Source organism: Tursiops truncatus, chromosome 4 (assembly GCF_011762595.2).
Source record: "Tursiops truncatus isolate mTurTru1 chromosome 4, mTurTru1.mat.Y, whole genome shotgun sequence".
Classification (NCBI taxonomy): Eukaryota; Metazoa; Chordata; class Mammalia; order Artiodactyla; family Delphinidae; genus Tursiops; species Tursiops truncatus.
This window is the reverse complement of record NC_047037.1, coordinates 62,444,955-62,466,637: the sequence shown is the minus strand read 5'-3', so window position 1 is coordinate 62,466,637 and position 21,683 is coordinate 62,444,955. Positions and strand designations below refer to the sequence as shown.

The 21,683-nt window shown below is 40.1% G+C and overlaps 1 protein-coding gene and 1 long non-coding RNA gene across 6 annotated transcripts in view; both read left to right on the top strand.

Annotated features, from left to right (window-relative positions):
- Window positions 1–15,585, top strand: part of LOC141278564 (uncharacterized) — a 48,717-nt gene extending 33,132 nt beyond the window's left edge. The window contains exon 3 of the long non-coding RNA XR_012331418.1: window positions 15,567–15,585. This is a non-coding gene — a long non-coding RNA (uncharacterized lncRNA). The remainder of the gene's footprint in view (window positions 1–15,566) is intronic.
- IGF2BP2 (insulin like growth factor 2 mRNA binding protein 2) overlaps window positions 1–21,683 on the top strand; it is a 159,938-nt gene that overhangs the window by 50,719 nt on the left and 87,536 nt on the right. The window lies entirely within an intron of this gene.

Sequence of the window (21,683 nt, the reverse complement as noted above, 5' to 3'; positions counted from 1 at the left end):
TGGGTAAATTCACTTTCAAACTGTGTTCCCGTCTCTAGAGAGGAGATAATAATTCCTGCTTATGGAACTCAACGGCTTGGAGTAAAGATAAAATAAAAGTTATGAGTGTGAATGTACCTGGAAAAACTATAAAGTATGAAATAAGTGAGAGGTATTTTCACACCCCAGATATGTCTCTAGACCTGTGGTTGGCAAACTTTTTATGGAAAGGGCAAGATAGTAAATATTTTTGGCTTATAGGCCAAAAGTCTCTTTCATACCTGCCTAACTGCAGAAGCAGCCACAGACAGTATGTAAGTGAATGAACATGGCTGTGTTCCAATAAAATGTTATTTATGGACTGAAATTTGAATTTTGTATAATTTTCACATCATAGAGTAGTATTCTTTTGATTTTTTTCCACCATTTAAAAAATGAAAAACATTCTTAGCTTACAGGCTGTACAAAAACAGGTGGCAGTCTGGATTTGGCCTATGGACCATAATTTGCTAACTCCTGTCCTAGGACATTATACTTAAAATAAATATGCGTGTGTGTGTGTGTGTATACACACACACACACACACACAGAGAGATATATATAGATAGATATATATATATATTTTTTTTTTTTTTTGGCCATGCCATGCGGCATGCAGGGTCTTAGTTCCCCGACCAGGGATCAACCCTGTGCCCCCTGCAGTGGAAGTGTGGAGTCCTAACTACTGGACCGCCAGGGAATTCCCTTAAAATATTTTAAAGTGTACAGTTGTGGGGGGTTTTTCCTTAATGTAGTAGCAAATAAATATGGGCGTTCTCTGATGATATTGTCTAAATAGAGAGTGTACTGTCTTTATTGCTTTTCAGGTTGGACTTGATAGGTGAGAACGTTGTGAAGGGTGAGTTTTCTACTCAGCCATTAGGTTCTTAGAACCTCTGTATTTCTCCTCTCTTGTCCTGTGCCTTTGGTTCGGGGATAGGCAGTGTGGGGGGGTGGGCAATCAGGTACTTCTTTTATGGGAAAAGCTAAAGTTTGCGTTGGGTGGCATTCCCTTTCCATGCCGCAATCCATGCTCCTCAAACCCATCCCGTTCCCTCGTACGGAGTGTTCTGTATTTAGGTTTATAGATTTGCTGCCTTGTGGATGGGAAGTTACCCCCCAAAATCTTACTGTCACTGTAGGCTCCTTATTGTCATTGTAAGCTCATTATTTGTATTGGAAAACCAGAAACAGAGTGTTTCCCTTGTTCTCAAGTCCCATAGAATTTCCTTCTGTCAACAGAAGCCTGAGATCATTTTTAAGTAAATCAACTAAGGTGACAGTGTATACTGTACAGCAGTTACAGCAGTGTGCTTCTGAACCAGCTTCGTTTAGAAGTCCTTGGTCATCCAAGTACTTCTCCATGCTTCCTTTTATTTAAATTTACCCTTCTCAACTTTTCTCCTTCTAGATGCGGGCAGAGAGTAGTGGGTTGTGTAGATATGTTGATATCTAGAAATGGAGAGTAGTGAGATGGGGGTGGCAGTGAGGTGGGCGGGGGAGATGTGTGGGTAGAAAAGGAAGAGGGTGATTGGAGGTGGTGTGTTTACCTTCCTGGGTGCACCTGCCACTTGGTGAATCGGGCGAGGCTGTGGTCACCTTTGGAGGATGGTGCGTGTCATGAGTATACATGTGTTCATATGAGCTTCACTTTCTTAGCTGCTGCCATATAGACTAACTCTGGGGTTTACTGATTCAAAGAAACTATATTTAATTTTGCTTTGCCTGTATCCCTTTTATTTGGGCTTTACTAAATATAGCTGGATGGGAGGGAGAGAGGGAGGGAGGGAGAAAACAGTGTGTAGAGCAGAAGTTAAAACACCCAGAACTTTGGCAGCTTTGGGACAGAAAAATAAAACTTTAAACCTGCTTTCTATTTTGAGGCCATCACAAGATGTTTTGTGCTTACGTTCATTCCTAAGTCATAAACGGGTAGGAAGGACTGGGAATTAAGTAAGTTATCGCTTGAAAAATATTAATTTGAAATTGAGTTAAAATTAGCAAAGGGAAGAAAGGGGAGGAATAAAACATTGGACTCGGCCTCTTTGGAAGCAAAATAATAAGCACCTCGTGGGGCTAGAGGAGGCATGCAAATTTCCTTCCAGTTTTTGGCTTCTGCTCCTTCACAGAGCCCCGTTGTCTCCGAGTACGGGGCAAAGCTGAGAGCTGTGAGAACTGACTTGGAAAGTAAAGCCTGTCAGTGAATTTTGACACAGGTCAACCTCTTCTTGAGGCTGTGATCTCAAAGTTGACATGAATTCTGACTAATAGGCAGTAGCTGTCATACCATGAGCTGTTTTATCGTAATATGATTATCGCATACTAGATGTGGTAATTGCCTATTTTTAGGCATTTCCCTATTGGGAATCGTGCACGATGAGGATGGTCTCTAGGAAAGCTTTCTCCATTCTCCCTGAGATAAGACCTCCCTTCCTGGAAACCTGCTGGTGCTTTGCAGAACATTCTCTCCACCCCCAGGGAGGTCTTTTCGGCGTGACTGAACACTGTTAGGGATGCTCACTCCTAGGCTTTCGCCTTGGGCTTCCCTCTCAGGTGCCACTTGCCCCATAGGACATGTTTGTGGGTCTGCCCTAAATAGCCAGACTGTCCTCTGACTTGTGTGGGTACAGAAATATAAGCAGGAGCAGCTGTGAATGTGTGCAAGGAAACCTCAGCTGGTCACTTGCATTCCCAGAAAGTGCACTTTGTACTTAGCCCACCTTGTAACCCAGCCTTCCTGAAGCATAGCCCTGATGATGTCACATTCATGCTCAAAAATCTTCCAGAGCTATATACACAGTGAAGAGCTTGAAAGGAAATGTGCCAGAATATTAACAATGGTTTTCTTCTGGTGACGGGCTTCTTCCTGGTGCTTTTTATTTACTTTGGGGTTTTTAGTCTTTGCCAGTTATTTTTACAATAAAGGTATAATACTGTTTTTTTGAGAAAATGTTGTTTTTATAATGATAAAACGTACCATTTAAACACCTCCCAGTTGCTGATTATAAATCCCCTTACCCTGACATTCAAGGCTTTTGCAATATTGTTCCAATCTCTCCCACCTTACCTCTTCCTTTTTCTGCCCTACACTCCAAGTTATAGCAAACAGAGCCGCTCATGTTACCAAGTGCTTCTGGCACTTTGTCTTTCTTATGCCCCTCTCTGCCTTTAGAGAAGGTGAATCTCTAAAGATTTCGCCTTCTTTAGAGAGTATTTTTCATCACGTGCTCTTGTAAAAGACTTGGGAAAACAGAAAAACACAAGCAACAAAATCCTTAATGCTACTTCTTAGAGATGACTTCTGTTAACATTTAGATATGTCTCTCAGAAATATTTTTGAGTTCTGCAGCTGAGAGTGATCTAGCACATATTGAATGTGCCAACCCTAACCCCTAACCCTAACCCTAACCTCTATTCAAATACTATCAAAAATGTGCTTACTCTCAGATAAGGTGTTTCCCACACTTGTGTCTCTTTTTCACATGTTAAACCTAAATTCTCCACACACCCCCAAACACAGTAAAACAAAAGAGACACCAACAAGCAAATTTGTCTTCATGCAGGCTATTCTAAAACCACAAATCAAGGTGGAATCCCTACTGCAGTTTGGCACATGGAAGAGGAAGTCCCAGTCCCTTGCTCTAGCTGTCAGGTGGCTGTGCACCCTAGAATAACACACTTTCCACTGTGTGCCCCCTTGGATTTAACACAGGAAATGTTACTTGACAAGTTGTACTTTCATGTTCTGAAACATGCTTGCATGTTGTCCTACAGCGGTGTTTAAACCAAAGTGTTTTTGTTGCAATGGAAATATTTCGATTAATGTTTATGGTTGGAATATATAAACAAAACTTGGGTCGAAATTAGTTGATTAATCATTGCATTCCTGGGTGCAGGAAGAGTTTTGTTGAACTCTATCAAGAGAAGGATTAATGTCTTCTGCCTGTGAGGTCCTTCCAGGCAACTTTTCCCTGGGAAAGCCTGGATTTTAATGTTACTTGGTACGGAAAAATATTCTGAGCAAAACAATCAATACCACCAAGTAAAATGTGCTGAATAGCCAGCACTTGGAATGGGGAGTACATCACATTTCTAGCAGTAAAGCTTCAGTTCTTGGTACTTCTTAAGTACACACACACACACACACACACACACACACTCTCTCTCTCTCTCTCTCTCTCTCTCTCTCTCTCTCTCTCTCTCTCTCTCTCTCTCTCTCTCAGTAAATGCTGTAATCCCAGGATCCCAGAGCGTGATACCTGCCATGTCTCTTTTCTTCTTTCTGTTTATTTCCCCTGACCATTAACTCTGTTAGGTTTACTTCTGTAAACCACTGAATCACCAACGTTTTCTTTACAGAATCTGCCCCCACACTTACACCTCTTTTTTGTACGTACAGGAATAAACTTTCCTCACTCATGTCACCTTTTATGCATTCGTATCCTTTATTAGGAGTCCTAGGACAGTATTTTTTAAAATACCAGCCTAAGCATCCATCATCAAAAGAAAATAATCCTAGCCAAATGGGAAAGATTTTCCTAGGCTTTTAAGATATGATAGAATATTACCAGAATGTCTGAAAGGAAATGGCACACATTTAAATCTTTCCTTGTTCCAAAGAAGTATTTGAATAAAGTACAAAAATTCTTGAAATATAAGCAAAAACAAATGAACAAAAGGAAAATTCAGGTCAGAGGGAAAGTTTGGTCAGAGAAATGTATATGATAATATGCTACACAGTTATAAAAGTTGGGCCACAAATTCAACTCTGGGCTTCCTGACAGCTAAAGCGAAAAGCAGCAGCTGATCCTCTGCTCCCAAATTAGGGGAAAGAAGGAGAAACCCCTGCCAAGGAATCTTGTTCTCATGAGTGTCAGGTACCCCTAGTACCTTCTGGGACAGTTGCTGCCTTGGTTGGGGGGCAAGCAGAGCCCCAAGCAATTTTAAAACAGCATAGTGTAGAGTAAGAATGTCCAGAAAAGGCAAAATCCATAGACACAGAAGGCAGACGGGTGGTTTCCAGGGACTGGAGAAGGGGAGATGGGGAGTGATTGCTAATGGGCGTGAGGTTTCTTTTCAGAGTGGTGGAAATGTTCTAAAGTTAGATAGTGGTAACACTTGCGTAACCCTGCGAATATACTAAAAACCATTGAACTGTATACTTTAAATGGGTGAATTTTATGGTATGTGAATTATATCTCAACAGAGCTATTATTCTTAAGTTTTTTAAATTGCAGTTATAAAAGATGGTTAAATAGCATACTGAAAAAAATCAGCTCATGAGTCTAAGATTCATGTCTTCCACGAGATGTGCACATCTTAGGGGCAGTGTCACAGCTGAGGAACTGCTTTAAGGGGGATTCGGTCATATTGGGTAGAAATTGTACTCTGCAATTTCTAAGTTTCTTTCCATTGTGAACATTCAATTTTTGACCACGTGTAAAAAGATGATGAGGTTATGAGATAACTTGGGATGTATTTGAACATATTTGATAGTATAAAAGAATTACTTTTCATTGTTAATGTATGATAACAGCATTGTGATGATTTTTTTTAAAAGTCTTTATCTTTTAGAGATACATACTGAAGTATTTCTAAATAAAATGCTATGATTTCTGGGTAGCCTTGAAAATAATCCATTAGATAGGGTTTAGATGAAAGAAGATTGGCCATATGTTGATAACTGTTAAAGCTGGGTTCATTACACTATCTCTTTACTTTTGTGTAGGTTTGAAAATTTTCATGATAAAATGTTAAAACAGTTTTTATCATTCTCTGTTAACTACCAAAAAAAAATCTAGCAACATAGCTAGGGTACTTGCTCATGAGAAATTATGCTATTTGCAGCACTTGTCTCATTTGCTGATTTATGGGTGACTTCTGAGAGATTGGAAGCCTGGGTACTGGCTCGAAGTCACACGTATAAGTAAGCATGAAATTCTAGTAAGGTCATCCACAGCTTTTTCAGCCTTCCTTGTGCTTCTCAGATACTGCATCATGGGTTTGTGGAAGGAATAGCTGCCACTCTTCAGACAGGCAGAGGAGAACTCTTATCTCTTCTCTCAAGGGTTTTTGCCCTTTACATTTCTTTGTCTCCTAATTTGGGATTTGAGTGCTAAAGTACTTAAATGTAATATCTTCTCAGGTGGGGAGGTAAATTTTTTTAGCAAGATGCTAAAGAATAGCATTTATCCTTGACTTCCTTGTGAACTTGAAGCCCATGGGGTGAAACCATGTACACACATACCCCTAAGACTGAAAATGGGTGTGGAAAGGGGTAACGTTGACAGTGACATATGTTTGTGAATGAACACCAGCTTCTCTTTTAGTACTTTTTTTCAGGTACTCTTTGTTCTCAAGGGAGATTGAAACTGGGCATTTGTATTTCCTTCTCTGATTCTCAAGATTGGAATTCTTGTTTGTAGAAACATTTATTACATTGTATCTCAGGTGTTACATGACACTAGAGGTACAGGTTCATTGTAACTGAAACTCATTCTTGCGTTCAGCACACGTTTGTGTGTCTACTGTATGTGGTAGGTATGTCCTCTTTGCCCTGCCGGGAAGCTGAATTCTTACGCTAGCTTTGGATTTCTGGCATTATCTTCCCTAAAGAACCAACTTTGGTTTTTGGAACAACAATGACTTTCTTGGAGTTTACAAGCCATTTAGCTCAAGGTAAAATAGGTGAAAGAACTTTAAAGTGCAGTAGGTGTTCTACCGCTGACCTATATATCCCCCCAAACAGTTTGAATCATTGAAAGCACCTAGTGACTACCATGTGACAGTAGTTGGAGATCTGTTTCACTTCATAAGTACTTCAGCATAATGTTGCTTGTAACATCCGTGAAATTTCAATGTTACTTAAGACTTTAAAGACAGACACAGAGTTCCGAGGCCTAAGATAGCTTTATATATATTCATCTTATTTCTGTCTTTAAGTCAGGGTCTCTCTCGAGCTTGTCTTGTTTAATATGCAGCAGTGCTAATTAAGCACAAAGCCCAGCACTTTGAATACAACTACTGCTCTATTATTCTCCTTTGACCATAGCAACAACTTTCCACCTATGAACCGATCTGTGCCAAGTACTTTGCATGCATTATCTCATTTAATCCTCAAAGCAACCCTGTGAGGTAGGTGGCTCTACCCTTGTTTTACAGAGAAGGAAATCAAAGCTGAGCAAGGTCAGATGTCTTTCCACACGACTAGCTGTAAAGCTAGGAATCAAAACCAGGTTTTCTTAGTTCCAAAGCCCATGCTTTTTCCTGTAAAGTGTGTTTCCTCTTCTTGTTGTTTGGTAAATATTGGCTGAATTGATGCATATTTTGGATGTGTGACAGATCTTTTGCATATCTCCTAAATTTATATGAGATGAAATGGTTGAGTTTGTAAGGACTATCAAAGGCATTATATGAATGGGAATCTTTGACTAAACCTGTGTTTTGTTATCTAGGCATACGAAGGCAGAGGCCACCTCTACCGACTCCTGTTCCATTCAGAAGTGTGCTTTTTGCTGTTGCATCAGGGTTTTACAGAGTGCACTCGGTGCCTAAGGCTCACGTTCTCTATGGGAAAGAAAATCATTGTTCCTGGTCAAGTGACCAGTTAGCCCTGTTGGTTTTGGAGCATAGCTGTTAATGAAGGTTAGCCTCTCCTGTTAGCTTGGATGCATAAATGGCTGCTGTCACAGGCAGGTCAGGGTGTGTGTGTGGAGACAGATTGGATCTATAAGTACTAATCAAAAATCAATCAGCAAAGATTTACTGAGCATTTGTGACATGCCTGACACTATGCTAGGAGTGCTGAAGGATTAAAAAAATAAGGACGTGTGAGATACAGCCTCTCAAAGGTTTACATCTAATCGGTGCAGGTATGACTTACGGAGGGACAGAAAGAAGTTGAATTTGAGCTGGACACTCAAGTATGAATAAAATTCAAGGAAAAGTTGAAGAGTGGAAAAGCGGGAAGGACATTCCAAATGCAGGAAAAAGGTGTCAAGTATAGTTTGGAAATACAAGAGTGCATATGTAAATATGCCCCTGGAATAGAATAGACCAGTTCTGCTAGGCCAGAGATATGGCTGGAATCATAGAGTATCTTGAGTGCTGACAAAGACATTCAGATTCTGTCCTGTAGCTACCTGAGTGTCTGATGGGCAGAGAGGTATATGATCAAAACAGGTGCCTGCGGGTGGGGTGGACTGACAGGTGGGGAGGCCAGTTAAGAGGCTGCGGATTTGTTTAGGTGTTTGGGTAATAAATCCCGAACTAGGGTATTGGCTGAGGAAGCTGAAAGAAAGAGGCAGATGGAAGACATTGCGAAGAGAGAAGAGACAGAATTTGCTGAGTTAGTGACTGGATGTGCAAGTCTAGTGAAGGTAAGGAAGAGGAGTCCTCAAAGGTGGCCCAGTGATCCTGAACTGGGGATCTTAGGAGAAGAGCAATGCTGTTTTATTAAATGTAATATGGAAGTCAGAAGAGGGAGGTAGGTTTGAGGAGATAAAGTTTTAAATTTGAGGCACTGGTACATCAACAGGAAATGTCTGCTTAGCAATGGGAGAGGATGGCTGTGCCCTGCTGTCTCTTCTGATTGGGCAGTTGCCTTATCTGCATATGATACCATGGCAGACCCTCAGGTCCCCCCAGGCATGACTTGTTATGGGAAGTGATAAATTTAATTTTTATAAGGGATATATGAGTTTCTAGATAATGTGTGTGTGTATAAGATCTTTTCTCCATCTTTCCTAGTAACCTTGGTCCTCCCCAAATGGGAAGGACGACATATTCTTTGAAGGAATCTGAGAAATGAGAAGCAGGAGGCACAGACTTGGTGGGGCTGGTAGTGGGGCAGCAGAGTGCACCACTGCAGGTACTTGACAGTCTTCGGGAGTGACATCAGTACTGGATATCCACAAAGGCCACGACTGTAGGTGCTTCCTGAGGTGACTGCTGCGTGAGCCCTGCTGCGTGAGCCCTACACTCACAATTGTCAGTTTTACAGGATCCCTTTGAGAGGCACAGTGTAAACAGAGTTGGACTTTCCCTCACACAGGATCTTTGATTCTCTAACAGCGTTAACTAATTAGAATATACTGTGTAAGACTTAGATTTACCTCCCCCAACCACTCTCAGCCCCCTGCATTCTCCCTGTAGTCAGTACAGAATTGAAGCATAGTAAATAGCTTATAGGTTTTGATTTTCCCTCTTTTCATTAAAAAAAAAAAGTTTAACTGCTCAGACCTTGGGAATATATGTAAAGTATATTCTGATTTAATTTAATTTCATTGACAAAATTAAATTTCTCGTTAAAACAAAAATGAGGGGGGGGCTTCCCTGGTGGCGCAGTGGTTGAGAGTCCGCCTGCCGATGCAGGGGACACGGGTTCGTGCCCTGGTCCGGGAGGATCCCACATGCCGCGGAGCGGCTAGGCCCGTGAGCCATGGCCACTGAGCCTGCGCGTTCTGAGCCTGCGCGTCCGGAGCCTGTGCTCCGCAGCAGGAGAGGCCACAACAGTGAGAGGCCCAAGTACCACAAAAAAAAAAAAAAAAAAAAAAAAAAGGAAATGTTTCAGCTACATTGGAGTACAAAAGGGTAGGAATTTGTGGACCACCTGCTATCCAGTATTAGCATGTGTAGAAAATTAATAGAAGTATTTTTAATTAATTTAAATGTTTTTCTTTGATTACATCAGCCTGCAAGTTTATTAGCTAATAATTCCTTCAGCTTTATCAGTCCAACAGTTCTGTCCTTGCACGTGGCCGAATGATGGGGAGCAGCGGTTGTCAATATGCATATTCACTCTGCTGGGTCCTCAGCATACACAGCATGTGTGAGAGAAAAGGCTCCGAGGGGTTAAATAAGTTATTGCCCGGCCGTGTCATGAATCCCTTTGCAGCTGTTAACATTAATGTTATAGAAGAATATTTAAAAACTTGTACAAAACAGAAACAGATTCACAGACATAGAAAATGAACTTATGGTTACCGAAGGCGAGAGGATGGGGGTGAAGAGGGATAAATTAGGAGTTTGGGATTAACAAACTCCTGTATATAAAATAGATAAGCAACAGGGTCCTACTGTATAGCACAGGGAACTATACTCAATATCTTGTAATAATCTATAATGGAAAAGAATCTGAAAGAGAAAAAATATATATATTTCTGCTGTGCACCAGAAACTAACACAGCACTGTAAATCAACTATACTTCAATAAAAAATGAAAAATGTATAATTTAAGAACTTGTACAATATACTGAGAAAGATTGCAGAACAATAACAAATAGTATGATACCATTTTCATATATACATGTAGAACTGAAATAACATGCATCAGATTATTAACAGTGGTTATCTTGTGATAGAATCACTAGTGGTCTTAATTTTCTAATTTCTATATTTATTACTTTTATAATAAAAATGTTTAAAAAATGAAACGAATTTTTAAAAAGATCATGTGCACTGAATTACATAAATTTTAGAGGACATGCATGCATTCAGGTGCCATGGTGGTTTGCTTATCTTTGGATGGCTGAATTAAGGATGGCCCACACCTTTCCTCCCTTTATTCAAAAAGGCTGTTTTTGAAGAGTGGTGAAAGAATTTAGGGCGCCTGGAGGACTTTGGGTGAAAGTACTCCAGGTAGACTTCTTACACCGGCATTTATGGAGGGTCTGGATTGGAGCGGAGATACCAGTTTGGCAGGAGGACCAAGGGATCCAAGAGGACTGTGAATGATGTTTTCTTGGGAGAAAGCTCTCTCTCCTGTCTTGGATATCTTGTTGAAATGTCTGGGTAGGTGGGAGTTGTCAGTAGAGGAAGAGTTCCTGGATTACAAGTGATCTGGGTAGAGAATTCTAGACATCCTCAGTAAAAACTGGGCATGATAACATTGACACTGAGTTTTCTCTGTGTTAGACTTTGGGCTAAGAGATTTAGATACCTTTTTATTTCATCGAATTCTTCATCTGCACTGTGAGTTGTAGTTATTGTTGTTATGGTTCCCACTTTATAGATGAGGAGCAGTGGCTCAAAGATTAAGTAACTTGCCCAAGGGCTCACACTTTAATAAGTGAAAGAGCCAAGATTTGAACCCAGGTGCATCTTATTCTGGAATTTGTACTTCTAGGGGATGGGATGCATGTCATCCCAGGCAAATTGGTTCCTAGGCTTCGGGAGTTGCTCTCCTTTGCCTTGGAAGGTCTCAAAGTCCAGAGAGGTTTGTAATACATAGACTAAAGATCAACAGATAATAAACTCCCAGTGTCAAAGGCAAAGTGTGGGCCTATGTGGGCATTTCCTGAAGGAACCTTTCACAATGCAGCTCTCCAGCGCTCTTGAGGGGATGTTACCCACAGAAAGGTAAGCATCCTCTCACCTTTGTACACTCCATGTAATATATAAGCCAGGACATGCTTCTCAAAGTATCGCCACCTTAGCATCAACTGGGAACTTTGTTGGAAATGCAGATTCTCAGGCTCACCCCAGATCTATTGTGTCAGAAACTCTGGAGGTGCGTCCTGTGTTAACAAGTCCTCCTGGGGATTCTGATGCAGAAATTGAGCTGAGATGTAGTCCCCACTTTTGAAGAGTTTAGAGTCACCTATTAAATCAGCAAGAGGGATAAAAGCCAAGATGCCATTGTGGTTTTGGTGTACTTTTAATTTTTGTTAAAGATGTGTGCTTGCCTGATTTATCTTAGGAACAGGCTCTTTTCTCTCTGAGCCAAGCTAATTCATGTTCTTGGCTTGATGTCAGGGACCTTTTTAACACAGTACAATTTTGCTAATTGTAATAGTGCTTTTGCCTTTCAATGAGAGATCATATCCTGGCTGATTCCATGTCCAATTGTAAGTCCAATTTTTGTTTCACGCTGGTTAGTGAAACATCTTGAAGTTTTTTCTCAAAGTTACCCAGAGGAAGAAGTGATGGTCCTAACAGATAAATCTGCATTCAGAGTGTTACTAGTTTTCAGAGCTTTTCAATATGCACCTGGGAGGAAGTGGTCCAGGAATTACCCATAGAGATTCTAGGATAGACTGTCACAGAGTCTGTGTGAGGAATAGAGGCCAGTCTCTATTCAGAAAAGCAATTAGACCGTTTGTTAATTGTTTATACTTCTTATATCAACCCTAATTGCTTGTTTGAACTTTGGACGGCAGCATACATTATTGTCATTAGTGTCTAATCAGTAATTATGTGTATTAATTTCTCTGTGTTGAATCTTCAAGTGTTGACCCCAATTTCTTGGTTTTTTTCCCTCCTGACATTTATTTTGAAGGCCAAGAGTCTAATAAATAAACAAATAGGTAATTATCCTTTACAACACAGCCTTGACATGTATGTGTTTAGGTTAAATACCATTCTCAGTATAGTCAAGCAGGAAAAGGGGGAAGTTCTTGAATGTCTATACATATTTTAAAATAATTTTCATGGCTGAAGAGAGGTAAGAGGACCTTACGGAATTTCTGAGGTTATCAGTGACATTGGAGTTCTTTGTGTCAAGATCGTGGGGGACAGGTTTCACCAGATGGGACTTAGGCTGAATTTTGAAGTGGGGACAACCAGCCCTTTTGGAACCGGGCTGTCACAGTGCAGGCGATGTGGGGAGGTTGGGGCAGGGTGACGGTTATATACTCTAAATCAAGAGTTGGGGAGGGCTTCCCTGGTGGCGCAGTGGTTGAGAGTCCGCCTGCCGATGCAGGGGACACGGGTTCGTGCCCCGGTCCGGGAAGATCCCACATGCCGCGGAGCGGCTGGGCCCGTGAGCCATGGCCGCTGAGCCTGCGCATCCGGAGCCTGTGCTCCGCAACGGGAGAGGCCACAACAGTGAGAGGCCTGCGTACCACACAAAAAAAAAAAGAGTTGGGGAATTCAGCCTCTAATGATTGTTACCTGTTATGCCTTACCGGTTCCTACTGTCCGTTGGGAATTTTTAGAAATAAAACAAATTCTGTAACCTGGAAGAGAGCTTCTATATAACCCATTATTGGAGCAGGGAGAAAACTGATATTTGACAAGTTTGACTTCCCACAATCGTAACAGCAACAGGCTTTGTGGTAGACTTTCCTGTTTGCCAGTTGCTGCTCTGGTGTTAAAGCACAGTGGTTCTAGTTGACTGAGACAGGCAGGTAGTACATCATGTATCTAATGGTCTGTCCATTACGCCAACCCACTATTCCTTCCTCTGTCATTTTTGCTGCTCCTGAGAGCACTCTGAGTAGGACTCCCTAAAACAGTGACAGGAAGGGAACTTTTATTGACTACATTTGGGACACTCCCAACCTGTTAAAGAAACTAAAGTCGTCCACAGATTTTTTTTTTTTTTAATCTGAAAGAACAGAGCACCTTGACCATAAATACCAAAGATCTCCAAGCCCAAGGATGATGACTGTACCAAAACATAAATGTTAGCATCTTAAAATCTAAATTTCTTCAAAGCAGAAAAAGGGTACCTATTTATAAATTATAAGTTAGAAGCTTCAAGTAAGCAGATAATTAATTTTGGAAGCATGAGAATCTTAGAAAGTTAAAACATAGTAATTCCATTGATACATAGCTGGGTAATTATCCTTAACTCCTAGTGATTTGGAAATTATTAATGTTGGCATTTTCTATGTCTCTGACTTATTTCCGTGTTTTACCTGGTTTTTGCTTTTGTTTATTTTTGATTTTGCTTTTTGCCCAATCATACTTCGAAAAGAAGGCAGGCCAGGAATGGAAAAGAGCCCACACTCAAATTTAGCATGGCCACATTTGGATACCTAGATCTTTACAGACCTAACTTTTCAACTTAAAAGCATCGAAGAGATCCTTTTCTGGTCCTGCTTCCAAACATTAGAGTATTTTCTCTTCTTCCATAAAATTTTTCAGGTAATTTCTACAGGAGTCCCTAGCTTGAGAATGTATCATTTAAATGAAAATCTAAATAAAAGTTAATAATAAATAGGTATCTTGCTTGCATAATATGTTATATGCTTCTTGCTGGCTTTATCCTCACTTCTACTCCACTCCCATATACAGTCTTCCTCATAGAGGCCCACAAAGCTTATAAATCAAATTATGTCTCGTACCCATGTTCGTGAGAGCTGGCTTTTTTTGATCCAGAAGGGAGAGACATTCAGTTTGAGCTAGGGTTCCCGTGCTAAAAAGACTAATCCTTCTGAATGATGATACTCTAGCTGGACACCCCAGTACTGCTCAGGACAATAATGAATCATCAATCTCTGCTGCTCTTGGGAGGACATGGAGTTGCTCATGTGAGAAGCAGCTCCACGACAGAGCAGCGCCTGCCACTGGGAGCATCTGCCTTTGAGATCACTGATGTTTGGAGCCAGCAGGTTTTATGTCCGCGGTTGCTGTGAGCAGTCAGGTGCACTTGGGCTTCGGCAGCTCTGGAAGGTGGCTTCCTATCCCTTTGAAGGCCCCCACTGACTCTGGATGTCCCCAAGCAAAATTTGTCATGCCACATAGACTATATTTTAAGTTATATGAAAAACGGGCTTTTTTTTTTTTTTTTAAGAATCAGGGATTAGATTAGAATTGACTGGCGATGGGAGGTGGATTTCCTAGTAAACTGTAGCTAAACAGTTTTGCATTTTCAAGTAGGTTTTGGAACCACTGTCTCTGGAGTCCCTAGATGTTAGGATAGATTTGTCTTAAGTCTAGAGTGGTTTAGTTGTGGTTCTTCCTGAAGGAAGGTCATCTTACTAAAAGTAGGTTCTTGGCTCCTTCAGTTAGCAAGGATTGTAAAGGAATGGACGTGGCCTTGCCAAAAAGAAAACTTTAAGACCACCCACCAAACCAGAGGTAGGCTAGGACTTTTCTTCTATGTACAGCCTCCCACAGCTCATTTTTATTGCCACCCAGTGGCATTTGCAGTATTAAATGGTGCCAGTGATATTTCAACCTGTTGGGAAACAGCTAAACTGTGTACTGCAACCAGAGCTATTTGTTTGGTCAGCTCCTGCAGGCTCTCATTTTTGTGACCAGTGTTTTGTTTATGAGTGTCTTCTCCTCTATGGTTTCCGGCTTCAGTGACCAGAGATGGGAGTTGCGGAGGCTCGGGGGAGAGGGCAGACAGAAGATGGTTGGACTCACTTCATTTCCTGAATCATGTTCAGCATTCTTCTGTGTCTTGGTTCCATCTTGGCCAGGCAGCACTTCCCACTAGTTTGTCAGACCAACTTTCCCAGCCGCCTCTGGGGGCAGGAAGGAAAACCACACCTTGCTCTGTGTCACCAGTTAACAGACAGAGTTTTGTTCAGTAAATATTTATAGAACCTCCCTACTAACCTCGAACCCTGCAACCTTGTACCTTTGAAAAGTTTATTCTCCCTGCCTGGTCTCCCAAGGAACTGTTTGGGCCTAGGCAGTACACCTCAGGGGGACAGCGATGGGGCCCTTCATCTCAGGCCAGACACCGCAGAAACACATCCCTCCTGATCTCAACCCTGAACTTGGTGGACTGTGCCCCATTTTAGGGGGCGAGAGTTCATGGGAAAGGGTCAGGGATGCGTTGTCTTTCACTATTATCCCCTTTAATTTGTCAGGTTAAACCTTTGTGATCAGAGGAAGTGTAGAGCAGCATATGGAGAGGAACAAGCCTCCGACCCAGTGAGTATCTCCTGGCTCTGCACACAGCAGTGGTAAGGTTGTCAACCTCCATGAGCTGTTCCTTTTCCCTGCAAGAGAGATAAGTGCTCTCTGGTAATTTTGGAAATAAGTTGTTAGATACACCCTGAATATCCAACGATAGGGAATTGGTTAAATACACTAGGGTTTATCTTTGCTAAGAAATACTATGTTGAATTTTTAATACTGTATAAAAATATGGTATGTTGAAGAAAAAGAGACATCACGGAAAACAGTATTCCAATTTTATAACAACAAAGAAGGGAAAGCATCAAGTTGTTAATAGTTTCCTTAGATGGGATTATGGGAGATTTATAGCCTTCTTTTCTAATTCCTACACTGAACATTTATCACCTTTTGTTTTTTGTTGCAGACTCTATCTATCATACCCAAAAGTACATAAAACACATATATGAAATTTAAAGAATGAGTCTAAAGTGAATACCCATGTCACCACTACCCAGGTCAGGAACATTAAAAGCAACATTACTTTTATCATTGGAATACTGACAATAAAAGTGTTATTAAAATCTGCTTTTCCTGAGCCCCTCACATGGCTGTGGTAGGAATAAAATAAGACTGTATATGAAAGTGCTTGTGCTTATTAAATCTTTTTAAAATCATTTTTTAAACATCTTTATTGTAGTATAATTGCTTTACAATGTTGTGTTAGTTTCTGCTGTATCACAAAGTGAATCAACTATATGTATACATATATCCCCATATCCCCTCCCTCTTGCGTCTCCCTCCCACCCTCCCTATCCCACCCCTCTAGGTGGTTTATTAAATCTTAAAATGTCCATCGAGCATAAGGAGTTACCTCTCTCCTCTAAGGTGCCAAATATGACAAGTGCACATGAGCAATAAGTCATTGCTGAAGTCTGAGGCTGCTTGTGTCATACAGAGATTTGCACTGCAAATGGATCGTTTATACCACTTGTCCTATCTGCATGTTCTTCCCTCACAGGAAAGCCCTGAGGCACAGTCTTCAGCACTGGGAGAAGTATTGGTAACTGACTTGATGTGAAAACCTCTTTCCTCCATTTCAGGGTGAATACCTGGGTTGCTGCACATGGTGAAGGAGGTTGTGTGTATGTGTTGATGGGTTGGTTTCACCACACTCAGAATTCCAAGCAGTAATACTTTTTTTTTTTTTTGCTTTATTGTTGAAGTATCTAGTCTTTGATTGTTTGATTTGAAGTTCGATTGGAAGCAGGCAGTGAATTAATCATAATTTAATTTTTTCGCCTGTTACTGTTGTCAAGGCTGCTATATAATTTGTGGGGTAAAATACAGAATGAAAATGTGGGGTCTCCTGATCAAAAAAAAAAAAACAGGAAAAAGTGTCATTACAAGTACTAAAATATAAAGCTTTTTCCTTTCTTCCATGTTCTCTATCTTGACTTGTCGTGATGTATTTTTTATTTGCTATTTAATGTCATTCTAAGTGAAGGAATATTAAAGATTTTCATTATTATTATGAATTTTACTGTTGACTTTTGTATCTTGCAATGCCAGTTTAAAATGTAAATATGTGGATTTAACTCATATGTGAAATCAGCAGAATTATACAATTTGTATTTTGCAGCTCATACATTGTTCTTACTAGAACAGTGGAAATACTGCACCAAACTAACTCAGCTGTTTTTATTTCACTTAATGTGTGCACATTCTACCAGTACTCTACATGTGGCTTACTGATAGTAAGGATTAATGGAAAAGGGACTATGGGTTGCCCTATCTTTTCCTTTCCTTTTACCATCATCCTTTCAGTGTAAGTGCTTGGCTTGCATGAGAAAGTAATGTGTGTAAGAAAGGATACTGTAGTCCTTCACTGGTCATTCATGTTTCTTAGAATGCCTTTGCCTTCTCTCTATGTTCCAAGCAAGTTCTGGTTCCAGTGGAAAAAGTGACGTCTTGGGGCTTTACCTCCACTCACTGCGATGTGAAGACATCACATCCTTGCCTTGTATTTGCTCTGAGTCTTGCTGAACTCGCACATGTGGTGGGCCCACCAGAAATCTCTGCTTAAAGGGCACCACAAATGCTCTATGCAAAGAGGGAGACAAAGAGTGGCAACACGCACATTACATATGTCTCCTGCTCACACACGCTCCATCATTCCTTTGGACTTTACTTACAAAACACAAATTCAAAGACAAAATATTAAGAATTTCTGCGTGGTGACAGGAGAGCATTAAACCAAGTGTTGGGGGCCCTTCTGAGCACAGGACCTGTGTGACTGCACAGGTCACATGCCCATAAAGCCAGACCTAAATATTGTTATTTTTGTAATCCTTACGATTGGATCTTGAAAACCTTCCCATGGCTTTCTATTCTGGGTTATGAGTCCTCCTTATCTGGAATCTCATGGGGCCCAGAATTCTGTCCAGCGTGAATTCCAGGTTTTCTTGACAATGACAAATAGCAGTTATTCATGGTACAAAGTACTGCTTGCTATTGATACCAATTCATTCTTTCATTATGTGTTTATCAGTCAGACGCATTAGCCCATGGATCCTGAAAAGGAAAGAAATGAAGTTGAGTCTAAAAGTCCAGGATCTTGGAACCAAGTCATTTTGCTGCACAGCAGAGATGGGCACAACATTGTAAATCAACTCTACTTCAATTTAAAAAAAACGAAAAAAAAAGTCCAGGATCTTGGGATTTAAGAAGTTTAATAAACAAAATTTATAATCAGTACCTTCACAATTGTACTTCTGTTGGCATATGTTACTGTTTGGTTTATACCCTCATTCATGAGCTGGTAAGATGTTTGCAAACCAATAGTTTCCTTTATTTTTTTTGAATTTTTGAATTTTATTTATTTTTTATATAGCAGGTTCTTATTAGTTATCTGTTTTATACATATTATTGTATACATGTCAATCCCAATCTCCCAATTCATCCCACCACCGCCACACCCCCCTCCCCACCACTTTCCCCACTTGGTGTCCATACGTTTGTTCTCTACATCTGTGTCTCTATTTCTGCCTTGCAAACTGGTTCATCTGTACCATTTTTCTAGATTCCACATATATGCGTTAATATATGATATTTGTTTTTCTCTTTCTGACTTACTTCACTCTGTGTGACAGTCTCTAGATGCATTCACGTCTCTACAAATGACCCAATTTCATTGCTTTTTATGGCTGAGTAATATTCCATTGTATATATGTACCACATATTCTTTATCCATTCGTCTGTCAGTGGACACTTAGGTTGCTTCCATGACCTGGCTATTGTAAATAGTGCTGCAGTGCACACTGGGGTGCATGTGTCTCTCTGAATTACGCTTTTCTCTGGGTATATGCCCAGTAGTGGGATTGCTGGGTCATATGGTAATTCTATTTTTAGTTTTTTAAGGAACCTCCATACTGTTCTCCATAGTGGCTGTATCAGTTTACATTCCCACCAACAGTCCAAGAGGGTTCCCTTTTCTCCACACCCTCTCCAGCATTTGTTGTTTGTAGATTTTCTGATGATGCCCATTCTAACTGGTGTGAGGTGATACCTCATTGTAGTTTTGATTTGCATTTCTCTAATAATTAGTGATGTTGAGCAGCTTTTCATATGCATCTTGACCATCTGTATGTCTTCTTTGGAGACATCTATTTAGGTCTTCTGCCCATTTTTGGATTGGGTTGTTTGTTTTTTTTAATACTGAGCTGCATGAGCTGTTTGTATATTTTGGAGATTAATCCATTGTCCGTTGATTCGTTTGCAAATATTTTCTCCCATTCTGAGGGTTGTCTTTTTGTCTTGTTTGTAGTTTCCTTTGCTTTGAAAAAGCTCTTAAGTTTCATTAGGTCCCATTGGTTTATTTTTATTTCCATTACTCTAGGAAGTGGATCAAAAAAGATCTTGCTGTGATTTATGTCAAGAGAGTGTTCTTCCTATGTTTTCCTCTGAGAGTTTTATAGTGTCTGGTCTTACATTTAGGTCTTTAATCCATTTTGAGTTTATTTTTGTGTGTGGTGTTAGGGAGTGTTCTAATTTCATTCTTTTCCATGTAGCTGTCCAGTTTTCCTAGCACCACTTGTTGAAGAGACTGTCTTTTCTCCATTGTATGTCCTTGCCTCCTTTGTCATAGATTAGTTGACCATAGGTGTGTGGGTTTAACTCTGGGCTTTCTGTTCTGTTCCATTGATCTATATTTCTGTTTTTGTGTCAGTACCATATTGTCTTGATTACATAGCTTTGTAGTATAGTCTGAAGCCAGGGAGGCTGATTCCTCCAGCTCTGTTTTTTTTCCCTGAAGACTGCTTTGGCTATTAGGGGTCTTTTGTGTCTCCATACAAATTTTAAGATTTTTTGTTCTAGTTCTGTAAAAAATGCCACTGCTAATTTGATAGGGATGCATTGAATCTGTAGATTGCTTTGGGTAGTATAGTCATTTTCACAATATTGATTCTTCCAGTCCAAGAACATGGTATATATCTCTCCATCTGTTTGTGTCATCTTTGATTTCTTTCATCAGTGTCTTATAGTTTTCTGAGTATACGTCTTTTACCTCCTTAGGTAGGTTTATTCCTAGGTATTTTATTCTTTTTGTTGCAGTGGTGAGTGGGATTGTTACCTTAATTTCTCTTTCTGACCTTTCGTTGTTAGTGTGTAAGAATGCAAGAGATTTCTGTGCATTAATTTTGTATCCTGCCACTTTACCAAATTCATTGATTAGCTCTAGTAGTTTTCTGGTGGCATCTTTAGGATTCTCTATGTATAGTATCATGTCATCTGCAAAGAGTGACAGTTTCACTTCTTTTCCAATTTGTCTTCCTTTTATTTCATTTTCTTCTCTGATGGCTATGGCGAGGACTTCCAAAACTATGCTGAATAATAGTGGTGAGAGTGAACATCCTTTTCTTGTTCCTGATCTCAGAGGAAATGCTTTAGGTTTTTCACCATTGAGAATAATTGTTGCTGTGGGTTTGTTGTATATGGCCTTTATTGTGTTGCGGTAGCTTCCCTCCATGCCCACTTTCTGGAGAGTTTTTATCATATATGGGTGTTGCATTTTGTCAAAAGCTTTTTCTGTATCTTTTGAGATGATCATATGGTTTTTATTCTTCAGTTTGTTACTATGGTGTATCACATTCATTGATTTGCGTATATTGAAGACTCCTTGCATCCCTGGGATAAATCCCATTTGAGCACGGTGTATGATCGTTTTAATGTGTCGTTGGATTCTGTTTGCTAGTATTTTGTTGAGGATTTTTGCATCAATATTTATCAGTGATATTGGTCTGTAATTTTCTTTTTTTGTAGTATCTCTGTCTGGTTTTGGTATCAGCGTGATGGTGGCCTCGTGGAATGAGTTTGGGAGTGTTACTTCCTCTGCCATTTTTTGGAAGAGTTTGAGAAGGATAGGTGTTAGCTCTTCTAAATGTTTGATAGAATTCACCTGTGAAACCCTCCAGTCCTGGACTTTTGTTTGTTGGAAGATTTTTAATCACAGTTTCAATTTCAATTTCATTTTTAATCACAGTTTCAACTTTGGTCTGTTCATATTTTCTGTTTCTTCCTCGTTCAGTTTTGGAAGGTTATAACTTACTAAGAATTTGTCCATTTCTTCCAGGTTGTCCACTTTATTGGCATAGAGTTGCTTGTAGTAGTCTCTTAGGATGCTTTGTATATCTGCAGTTTCTGTTGTAACTTCTCCTTTTTCATTTCTAATTTTATTGATTTGAGTCCTCTCCCTCTTTTTCTTGATGAGTCTGGCTAAAGGTTTATCAGTTTTATTTATCTTTTCAGAGAACCAGCTTTTAGTTTTATTGATCTTTGCTATTGTTTTCTTTGTTTCTATTTCATTTATTTCTGCTCTGATTTTATGATTTCTTTCCTTCTACTAACTTTGGGTTTTGTTTGTTCTTCTTTCTCTAGTTCCTTTGGATATAAGGTTAGATTGTTTATTTGAGATTTTTTCTTTTTCTTGAGGTAGGATTGTATTGCTATAAACTTCTCTCTTAGAACTGCTTTTGCTGTATCCCAGAGGTTTTGGATTATCGTGTTTTTGGTGTCATTTGTCTTTAGGT